Source organism: Rhinopithecus bieti, unplaced genomic scaffold (genome assembly GCF_001698545.2).
Source record: "Rhinopithecus bieti isolate Rb0 unplaced genomic scaffold, ASM169854v2 scaffold_6439, whole genome shotgun sequence".
Classification (NCBI taxonomy): Eukaryota; Metazoa; Chordata; class Mammalia; order Primates; family Cercopithecidae; genus Rhinopithecus; species Rhinopithecus bieti.
The window spans coordinates 2,723,102-2,735,026 of NW_016805421.1; positions in this window are offsets into that span (position 1 = coordinate 2,723,102).

The following is an 11,925-nucleotide window of genomic DNA, read 5'->3' on the forward strand; positions in this document are numbered from 1 at the left end:
CCCCCCCCCCCCCCAAAATGAATATGTGGATGCACTGGCCTCTGAATGTGTATAAATTGGGCACAGCATAACTGTAACCAAAAAATAATACTTGCATCTTACAATTTTATTTCTTGAAGTAAGTACCAGCCATTCCAAACTTGGGTGTGAAATGGTGGATATCCAGATTAGATCTCCTCAGATTCCAACAAGGGCAGACCTGACCCAGACACTCAGAAATGACATTATGATAAATCTTGTGATCTTAAATCACATGCATATGCTCAAGCTGGCTCACTGGACTTTGGTCAGATCCTCCATACTTGAGGTTTAGGCCTTATTAGGTGGACTGGGTCTTTAATTGTGAGGGTATGTTGATTGTACCACACTCTAGAACTCTATTTCTGCTCAGTCTGTACAAGGATTTCAGCTTTACTTTGCATCTATCCTGACGCTCTTTCTTACACCTTTGTCTTTGAACTTGGCAAAGCTTCGTCTCTTCACAGCGACATGTTAGTCCAAGAGTTAGTAGCCACTGGAGAACTCCATTCTATGCCTGGGTAGAGTGCACTGCACTCATCGGTTCTGGGCTTTGTCCCTCTGCAGCACTAGGAAAGCAATGGTCTGTGCTCCTCTCTTAGCTATCGAAGTTGTCCTTCACCTTTTACTGATTGTTCCTACAAATCTCAGGCATTCTGATTCAAAAAAAGGACCCTATAGAAGTGCAAGGTCATGATCATGGGACCTCAGGCCAAAGATCCTCATTCAATGATTCCTAGCATACATCCCCCTTCAGCAGTCACATTGAGTTGATCCCCACTACCAGCACTGTCTTCATCTCAACCGTCCCACTTTCCATACTATTCTGATGGTGGTCAGGTTCTAATGATTCCTTCAGATTTCATTTATTAAGTAATGTTGATGAAAGGATTACTTCTTTTTGTTCTGACTTCAACAACCACCCCATTTTTTAAACACAAAAGAACAGTTTCTAGTCAGCTAAAGAAACTATACCCTTAAAATAAATGGATTTCTCTTCTACATCCTTTTATAAGACTTTGAACCATTGTTCCATCATCTCCCTGAGGGTTCATGAAGGTTACGTAGGGTAACAGTCCTGAGTTCACAAGCCTGTCATCTGGGCCTAGAAGTCTTTGTCACTGCACAAACAAGGTTCTGGTGGAAGAGGCAGTGATTTGAAATGTGCTTCCACTAACAGTGTAGCCATCTTTATTTTAAATTACAGTTTATTCTGAAATAAAAACTCTAGGCTTGCACATTGACTGAGAAAAATAAGTAATAATCATTGAGCAAACAATATTTTCTAATCCATGTGTATATAAAAAAGATAGTTGAATGAAATGGTTTGTGGCAGCACCATTAATATGCTTTTGCTAAATATTGCTTAGAAATTTACCTTCAAAAAAACTTAAGGGAAAACCTTTTTCACTGAAGGATTATTAGTACATTTACATTTTAAAATTACATCCCTAATGGAGCCTGGGGAAACCAGTTATTTTTTATTGTAAGTGTCACTTTTTATTCCCTTTATTGCTATATCTTTGTAGGTCAGGACACTGTAAAGAACTTGAAATGAAAGGCACCTGATGACAAAGATGAAAGTCAAAAAGTTATAGTAAGGTCACAGATATTTAACATGTATTGGCTTAAAAGGAAAATAGAGTGGCAAATGGTCATTTGCTTTGAGAATTAAACAAATTACCCACAAGCCAGTCTCAGATTTTTTTTTTCCATGCTGTGGAACAAAGGTGTTTAAGCACAAATGATACCCTGCAGTTAAAATCAAAATCCCTCACCCCTTCAAGGAAGGAGTTTCTCTAATGGTTTTTTAAATTGTGCTGAGTTGCTTTTGCAAATGGAGCCTGCATTGTCCCACTGAAACAGAAGCCCTGTTTCAGAAACAGACTGTACAAAAAACTATTTAATATGACCACTGCTTGGGTTGACTTGCTTTAGCCCCAGGGTCCTACTTTGGACTTGAATAGAGTCTGTGTGGCTGCTTTCCATGGTCTGCTGCATCATCATATAGCAAAACTGAATTGTTTTGACGAGAGCTGGTGAATAGGCTATGTTTGGACAGACTGGGTCTGTTTTTAGCCATTAGAAAGGGCTATTAAAACTGCTGAGCTGTCATTAAAGCACATTGTGAGGTACCCAAGACAAAGCAGCAAGAAGTAAATTGGCTTTCTGCATCCAGAGGCCCTGAGTCTGAGAAGACATTGCCCTGTCAGGCAAACTCCACTTAACAGTGCAGAGCAGGAACCAACACTTATACCAGGTGTGACTGAAAGGAGCTTGGCTTGAATTAGACTCTGGAAAAGTGTTTTCAGTTAAAAGAAAGAAAGAAAAAGAGAAAGAAAGACAGACAGACAGATAGTTTAAAGTTTCAAGAACTGGTCAGGAAATTGGACAATGTTCTCTGGATTCATTCTCTGCGTTGCAGCAAAACCTCATTAATTTGAAATAATTGGGAAACGGAAAAGTGTTAGGCTTTTCTAGTTAAAACAAAGAATTATACAATATATTTGGAATACTGCCATTATATTATGTTATAGCCCCAGGGTAACAATTATTATTAAACAAAGATTCCACTTAATGTCTGCAGTCCAAAAGAATAATTTGTAATTCACACATTATTGATATGCAAATATAAGGCTTGATTTTGTTTTTAAGATTTTTTCCATGGGATAAACATTCTTCTCAAATTCTCTTTACCTATTAATTTCATTGGTAAAGCCAATTAAAATATAATAAAACGCATATCACAAAGATCAACTGTAACTCTGCACCCATTTGAATAATCCCAAATTCTGAAGTAATTAGAGTTATAAATTAGTGAGTGCAAGTAAGCAAGATATTATTATGTACTGAAATAGAAGAGATTTTTACGACTCTAAAAAATCAGAAAAATATGTTTCTCCTCCAGGGCTCCTTTTCCTCCCTCCTTTTCAGTGATTTAAGCATTAAAATTGGACCCTCTGTCCTTTGTCTTTAACTTCTCCTCTTCTACCGGTTCCTTCTTCACATTTGAACATATTTTAGTCTTTCCTGCCTTCATGTTAAAATCTTCCTAAACTTCATGTCCATCTCAAGGCATCACCTTATCTTTTTCCTCTTCTTCAAAGCCAGATGTATTGAAACACTATCTACACTCTTGGCTTTCTGCTCTCACACTCCATGCTCATTCATTTTCATCTCACTGAAATTTCCCCTTTCTTACCCATCACTCTGCTAAACTGCCCTCTCTCTCTCTCTCAGGCGTTCTCTCTTTCTCTCTCTCTCTCTCTCTCTGGTTTCTGACATTCAGTCTTTGTCTTATTTAACCTTTCTGGTGCTGGAGTGGACCTCCAAGACAATGTTGAGTAGGAGTTGGAATAGCAGGCATTCTTAGAGTGTTTTTGAATGAAAAGGGACTACTGCTACTTTTTCATCCAAATGATGTTAACTAGACATTCTTTAACCTCAGCTTAAAGAAGCTCTGTTTTGTTTTTAGTTAGTCAAGACTTAAAAAAAAATGACTAGCGATTGCATTTTATCAAATAATTTTTCCTGCGACTACTAAGATGGCAGGTTCAATGAATACACAAATTCTATAAAGACAGAGCCTCACCTCCAAGACTGTTATTCCTCAACTAGCACCTTAGAGAAGACTTTAATAAGTCATTCTATTAGCCTGGCTGTTGATGGGACATGGAGTACATGTAACACCAGTGTATCTCATAGCTACTCTTAGATCTCTATTGCTATAAAATGAGTTCACTGATCCAAGACAATGTTGTGTGAAATATTTGTTGATAAATCAGGTATTCTGTAAACACTCTGAATGGGAAAATTCAAAACTCATATTCATGATAGGTACTGATTATAGCAAAGACCATCTCCATCCCCTCTCCCCGCCACCCTGTAGGGAATTGACTGGTCTCAACCATCTCCATCCCCTCCCCCCGCCACCCTGTAGGGAATTGACTGGTCTCAACCATCTCCATCCCCTCTCCCCGCCACCCTGTAGGGAATTGACTGGTCTCAACCATCTCCATCCCCTCTCCCCGCCACCCTGTAGGGAATTGACTGGTCTCAACCATCTCCATCCCCTCTCCCCGCCACCCTGTAGGGAATTGACTGGTCTCAACCATCTCCATCCCCTCTCCCCGCCACCCTGTAGGGAATTGACTGGTCTCAACCATCTCCATCCCCTCTCCCCGCCACCCTGTAGGGAATTGACTGGTCTCAACCATCTCCATCCCCTCTCCCCGCCACCCTGTAGGGAATTGACTGGTCTCAACCATCTCCATCCCCTCTCCCCGCCACCCTGTAGGGAATTGACTGGTCTCAACCATCTCCATCCCCTCTCCCCGCCACCCTGTAGGGAATTGACTGGTCTCAAGATTGGGATTACCAGATAAAATAGAAGACATACAATTTAAATTTAAATTTCTGATAAACAATTAAGAGGTTTTTTTGTTTTGTTTTGTTTTGTTTGTAAAAGTATGTCCCAAATATTACATGGGACACCCCTATACTAAAGACATTCATTGTTTATCTGAAACTCAAATTTAACTGAGCATCTTGTAGTTTCATTTGTGATATCCGGCAGTCCAAGTCCCGGTAGCTGTCTGGTCTACCACAGGCATGTTGCCAGATCAAGGACGTAGCATATCACACTGTTGTTGACCAGAGAGGCATTCAGCAGAGGCACTAGTCACATCTACCTTGGTGAGGCCCATATTGTTGGGTCCAAGAATAGCCTCCATCCCTTACATCATGGACACTCTGTCTATGAACGACTGTGGTACAGGAGTGACTGAAGAGCGAAGCTGGATGACATTCATAGAATGAGTCATCCTACCCACTTAGTCTCTGAGAGCATCCTTTAAGGTTAAACACAAAGATTCATATAATTTGTGCTATGCCAATTAGCCTATTGCCATGCCACATATTCAGAATATTTACTCTTTCATTATTGATCCAAGCCCCTAACCTACTAGACAAACTTTTTGCCACTGCCCAGAATTTTAGTAGATATTCCTATCTCCAGGCACTTCTCTCTCCCAACAAAGTAAACAGTCAAGTGTATTGTTCAGAGCTTTTTCTAATGCGAGGACTTTCCATTACACTGTTTCATAGTGCTGGCTCTGAGTGGGGCTATAATGCAGTAGTGGTTCATTACAGGTAGCTGTAATAAACCTGTACCTCTACTGGAACCGTACCTCTGTTGCATCGACCCGTATGTGAACTAGGTTTTTCCATCCATGAGTTGCTCACAGAGAACCCCTTATGAAGCCATACTATGAGCTTACAAAGAGGGACTGATGTCATGGTAGTAGGGAACACAAGGGTCTGGCCTGTCTATTTATGAAATATATTAGTATCTTCTGATTCTATCCAGGCCTGATCCAAAATATGTCATTTTTATCATACAATGCATTACTGTTGCCTTGCCTCAACTCATGACTTGGTGCAACTGATAACACATGGTTCATAATGGGTAGTTCTAGTTGCATAGACAGTGGGTGGACTTTAGTGAGGCCCTCAGTCACTAGGGTTAAGAATGCCAGGAACTGTGGCAGTTTTTTGTTTTTGTTTTTGTTTGAGATGGAGTTTTGCTCTTGTTGCCCAGGCTGGAGTGCAATGGTACGATCTCGGTTCACTGCAAACTCTGCCTCCCAGGTTCAATTGATTCTCCTGTCCTAGCCTCCTGAGTAGCTGGTATTGCAGGGGCCTGCCACTGTGCCCGGCTAAATTTTGGTATTTTTAGTAGACACAGGGTTTCATCATGTTGGCCAGGCTGGACTTGAACTCCTGACCTCAGGTGATCCGCCCACCTCGACCTCCCAAAGTGCTAGGATTACAGGGATGAGCCACCATGCCCAGCCAGGAACTGTGTTTTTAACAAAGGATAGTTGTTTCCTGCAGAAAGCAGGACCTTCCTTCAGAACTCTATGAGTCAGCCCTGCAATTTTCCTATGGGAATCTGCCAAAAATGCCTTTATAGCATCTTTATCCATAGTGGATAACTTTAATGCCTTCAAATCTGCTGGGTAATAGAGACTGAGCAGCAGAACAACAGACTGCCTCAGCTGCAGAGGCCTCTTGATCTGGGCATTACTCAAATCTGGTATCCTGCAGAGTCACTCAAAAATGGGTCAAAGCTGTAATCTCAAGTACACTATATGATGACTCCAATATCCAAAGTGGCCCAAGAAGCAGATGATATAACAAACTATCCTTTACTTTAAAGGGAGTGTCCCAGGGTGCCCATGCCATCAGCATCAATGTTATCAATGTGTATGTATTGGTTTGCCATTGCTGCATAACACATTGCCACAAACTTAATAGCTTAAAACAACACATTTTTATTATCTCATAGTTTCCACAGTTCATGGAGGAACCTAAGCTAAGCCTGGATTACCTAGATTCTGTGCTTCAAGGTCTTACAAGGCTGTAACCTACATGTGACTAAAGTTGAGGTCTCATCAAAGATTTGAGGTCTCATCAAAGTCTTGGTAAAATCCACTCCCAAGCTTCCTCAGTTTGTTGACAGAATTCCTCTCCATGCAGCTATATGGCTGAGTTCCTATTTTCTTGCTGGCCATGGGCTAGGGGGTCACCCACAGGTTCCAGAAGCTGCTGACAGTTTCCTGTCAAATATGAGTTCACAACATGGCCATTTGCTTCTGCAGGGCCAGTAGAAGAACACCTTTCTTAAGAAAGGGCCCAGTCCCCCTTTTATGGGCTTTCACCTGATTAAGCCTGTTTTAACTAGAATAAACCCTTCTTGATTAACTCAAAAGCAACTTATATGGGACTTTAATTACATTTTCAAAGGCCTCCATCTTTGCCACAGAACTGAATCTAATCACGGGAGTGAAGTCGTTTCTTAGCCGCAGGTCCCACCCTCGCAGGTGGAGATTATATGGCAGGTGTACATCAGGGACTGGGAGTCTTGGGGTCCAGTTCAAAATTCTGCCTACCACTGTGTATTCTGCCAATCTGAGCATGATGCCATTCATCTATTTTGAAAATGCTCAGCCATTATCTCTTGAATTTATGCTTCTCACCCACATCCTCTAGTTTCTTCTTCTGGAGTTCTCACTGGAGAAGGCTGGATATTCTCAGTGAACTCACCTTCATGTCTCTTAACATCGATTTCACATGTTTAATTTTTTGTGTTCCTGTGCTTCATTCTGGGTCACATATTTAAGTTTCTATTCCAAACTTGTATCTGGTATTCTCTTTGGCAATAAAGTGACTATAGAATGAAAAGGAGAAGGTCAATATGACAAATGGTTAAAGAAAAGAAAAAGGCACAGCTACAAAACAAATGTTGATAAAAAGGTAAAAATTTGAGAAGCACATTTTAGAGAAATTAAGATTTTAAAAATTTATAGTGTAAAAGAACATAAAATAAACTAAGAATATTAAATTTTAAAATAGGAAATATCAATGTGAACTCATGACTTAAAATAAATATATTTTCCAGCTCAGTCTATAGCCACATCATCTTCCTACCTGTTGTTTACAGGAGGAACATCAGATGGGTATCCGTAAATTTTTGTTTTCTAAATACTATTCTCTATTAGATGGAAATAAATTTTCTTGCAGAATAGGAGAGCCCTGGTCTTAGAACAGGAAACAATGTAATATGGGCCTTTTTGTTGACAGAAAAGTTGAAAATTTCCCGTGTCTGAAGTAGTGGTGAAAGAAAGCCTGTTTAGAGCATGCAACATTTGGCCAGGTTGTGACAAAGTAACAGAAAAAAAGAAATTCACTACAGCTAAGTAAAAGAGATTGAGTAGATAAAAAGTAGAATCTTTAAAGAAAAAAAAAATACAAAGTCAAAATAGTGTACAAAAAGATAAAAGTTTACAGAAAGGGACATATAATACAAATAAAGAATGAGTAGGATATGTTTAGTAAATTTTTTATTATGTTTAATTACCAGAGAGTATTATCCTCATAGGCGTTAATTTTTTTACAATAAAATTTATTTTATAATGAAGATAAGCATTTTTTTTCTACATGTGTAAGAGGAAAGCGTGGGTACAGAAAACAATTTGCTGAAGGAAGAAGGACCTATTCCCATGCAATGTCCTTATAGAAAGAAAGACTCAAAGAGAAAGATAATAGATTAGTTAAATATCTCAAAGGAGAGGCTGTACAGATTCAACCTCTCACCTCCTGGGTGATAAAATTCTATATGATCTTAATAAAACATTATGAATATATTATAAACCAAGGCCAAACATCGTGTGACCATGAATATTGGCCAAAGGAAAGAGTGCCTTATTAGAAAATATAACTGGGAAAATCCCATTGATGGAGCAAGTGACCCCATGCTTGAAGAGGAAACCTAATGTGACAAGTCCTGGCTTGGGGTTATAGTGCTGAAAATTTTGAATGACACATAATCTGCAGCCTTTCTGATGTGAAATGATTTTACTCCCTTTGGTAGGACGAAAAAGATTACTATAATCCCAGGAAAGCACAAAATACAACTTAAAACACTGACAAAATAAATCAAACTAAAAATACTAAAACTTTTGTGCTCGGTACAGAGTAGTACCACTATGGTTTGCAACACAGTCAAGTATATATATATATATATTTACATGTTGTTTATAAAACCTCTAAAGCACTGAAGAAAATAGACATATTTGAATTGTAAATTCTTTTGAAATTTGAAAAATTTGGCTGAAACCAATATTTGCATATCTAAGAATGCAAATGTCTACATGCAATTTCAAATGTCTACATTTTGTTCATTAGTACAAATTAAATATTTAAAGGCTTGTGGGCTAAGTAGATTTAAAAGCTTAATATTTTTAACATTAAATGAGAGTAAGTGATAGTGAATACCCCATTCAACAAAGGAAAACCACTGGAATATTAAAGATCACAGCAACAAATTTAACATTTTAAAAGTTGTTACTATGTTACTATACTTACTATGATCTGTAATCTCTTAAAATTTAAAAAATAATCTACTAATTTCTAAAATTGTAATGTCTCGTTTTTGTTTTCAGAAGTTCTTTTACAAATGTGACAGCCTCCCTTTCATAAGATTCCAGATATTTTATTATGGCATCTATTCCTACTTTTATGTCTTAAATCAGTTTTAACTTATTTTACAGTGTTAGATTGTTTATCAAGTGTTTAGAATGTTTTCGCATCTTCCACATGGTTTGCATTTCCTCACATGATCTGTGAGTGCATACATCACCTGCCCTGCCATTCCCCTTGTGAGCTCATCTTCACTGTTGCCTATGCAGTAGTACTTCTACTGCCCAGGGGATTCCTACATGCCCTGTGTTGTAAAAGCGTCCTTACACTAGGGGTATGCCTTTGCTCCCCTTGTGTCCCACATTTCATGAGTATAGGACCAGATTTTACACAAAGGTTTCTATTTTAATTTCTCATACCTTGCAAGTAATGTATATTTGAATTCTGTCTATGTACAATAAAAAGTTGGAATTATGATTCTCATGGGAGGTTTTTTTCCCCATCTTTTTTTTGCTGCTGCCTTCTTGTTCGTTTTCTTCACCAGCTTGAGAATTCTTTCTTTTTTTTTTTCACCGAAGGGGCAGCTTTTCTAGGAGCCATCTCTAGAAGGTCTTGTTCAAGCTTCCTGCTTCCCTCAGATTCAAGGCCACATCTGCTGTCCCTCTAAGGGTGACAAATCTCTTGAAATCTCTGAAGAATGAGAAATTTTGTCTGTGGAGTGCAGCTTCAGTTCTACCTGAGAGTTTCATTCTGCCCTTTCTGATGAGCTGCCCTATGGATTTTAGACTCACCAGTGCCTATAACTACATAAGCAATATGAGCAATTCCTTCTTAAATGCATATATATGCGTGTGCGCACGCACTTGTGTGTGTGTGTGTGTGTGTGTGTGTGTGTGTGTGTGTGTCTTATTGGCTCTGTTTCTCAGGTTGATCCCTGACTAATATATGTGACATTTTGTTCTGGGTTTTATTTTATATATGCACAAGTAAACTATCTGCAAATATTGAAACCTGTGTTTGTTTACTTCATTATTCAAAATAGGCTGAAAGAGATTTTGAGATCTTAAAGAATCTTAAAGAAGTAGTCCCTTAAAATAAATATCTTTATGTACAAGAAATCCACTATATGCTTTCTGGGAATATGGGCAATCAATGTGAATAGCACTCAGGGACTGGGCTGCAAGAGGACAGGGCTCTATCCCCTCAATTACTGCTGTATTTCCTGCTGTGTCTCAGCTCCCTGGGAAATACTCCTTTTAAGGACTAACACGGCACAGTCTCTCAATTACACACAACCTTCTCTTCACTCTTTTCACCCCCGATTTAGGGAGGAAACAGGGAACCATTATAAAAATACAAAGAGGACTGAAAACATGTAACAAGGGCTGGGAGTATAAAGCCTGAGAGGAGATTGTGACTAAATCTTTATGGCCTAGAAAAAAGGAGACTCAGCAGGGAACATGATTATAGTCCATAAATGTCTTCAGGTAACCATATACATGACACAAGGGACTTGCTTACTGTGGGAGAAAATGCTAAGACAACACAAAATTGCATAGAGTTTTGGAATGAACTGTTTCAACAACAACAACAGAAAAGTTTTTGAACGTGTGAAATTAGCGAATGCGAGACACATGCTATGCAAGGCACTCACAGAAATGGTGAGAGAAGCCGTCAGCTGATTTGGCATATAACAAGCCTCGTCTAAGGAATTCAAACACATTTTGATTGAAGTTACACATTATTACAACAAAACATGCAATGAAAACAAAACAAAAAGTGAAGGTCTAGAAAGGACTTCATTTTCAGCCATTTACTTAAAATAAATTGTAAGTTTCCACATGTAATGTGGGAAAGGCTGGTTTATAAATTAGTAGTTTTTCTACCCCCAGGAACTGGTGTCATTCCCAGCAGGGTCCTTCCAGCAAAGCAATAGCAGCAGCAGCATCACCCAGAGGCTGATTAGAAATGAGGAATCTCAATGAGATCACTTGGACTCGGGAAGGAGAACATCACACACCGGGGCCTATTATGGGGAGGGGGGAGAGGGGAGGGATTGCACTGGGAGTTATACCTGATGTAAAGGACGAGTTGACAGGTGCTGACGAGTTGATGGGTGCAGCACACCAACACGGTACAAGTATACATATGTAACAAATCTGCACGTTTTGCACATGTACCCTAGAACTTAAAGTATAATAATTAAAAGAATAAATAAATAAATAAAAAAGAAAAAGTTTAAAAATAAATAAATAAACAAAAATAACTAGATGATAAACATTAAAAAAAGCTACAATAAGTAAGGTAGTATGGTAGTGGCATGAAGATAGACAAATAGATTAACGTAACAGTATATAAAGTCCAGAAATAGACTTTTTAACAAAGCAAACTCAACATATATCAGGGGAAAGAATATACTATTCTTACGATTATCTACATAATCTCATCTTCTTCTCCCTATCATTAACTCTCTAATGCCACATGAGCCCCCTTGCTGTTCCTCAAACATTTGAGACATGATCGTGCCTCAGGGCCTTTGTAGAAGCTGTTCCTTGTGCTTTGAATAACCAATAACCTTCTCAATAACACCTAATCTAAGCAACCCCAATCTTACCAACTCCAGCATTCCAATTTCCCTTTACCCACTGTACTTTTTTCTTTTGACCTTAGCACTCACCACTTTCTAATATACTATATCATTAAGCTACTTGTTAAGTTTAATTGTTTTCCCTTCTTCTGTTGGAATATTTGCTCCCTGGGGATAGGAATCTGTTTTGTGACTACTCTACCACCAGTACCTAGACAAGTGCTTGGCACACAGTAGGCACTCAATAAAAATCTCTTGAATGAAAAAAAAAAAGAAGGCCGGGCGCGGTGGCTCAAGCCTGTAATCCCAGCACTTTGGGAGGCCGAGACGGGCGGATC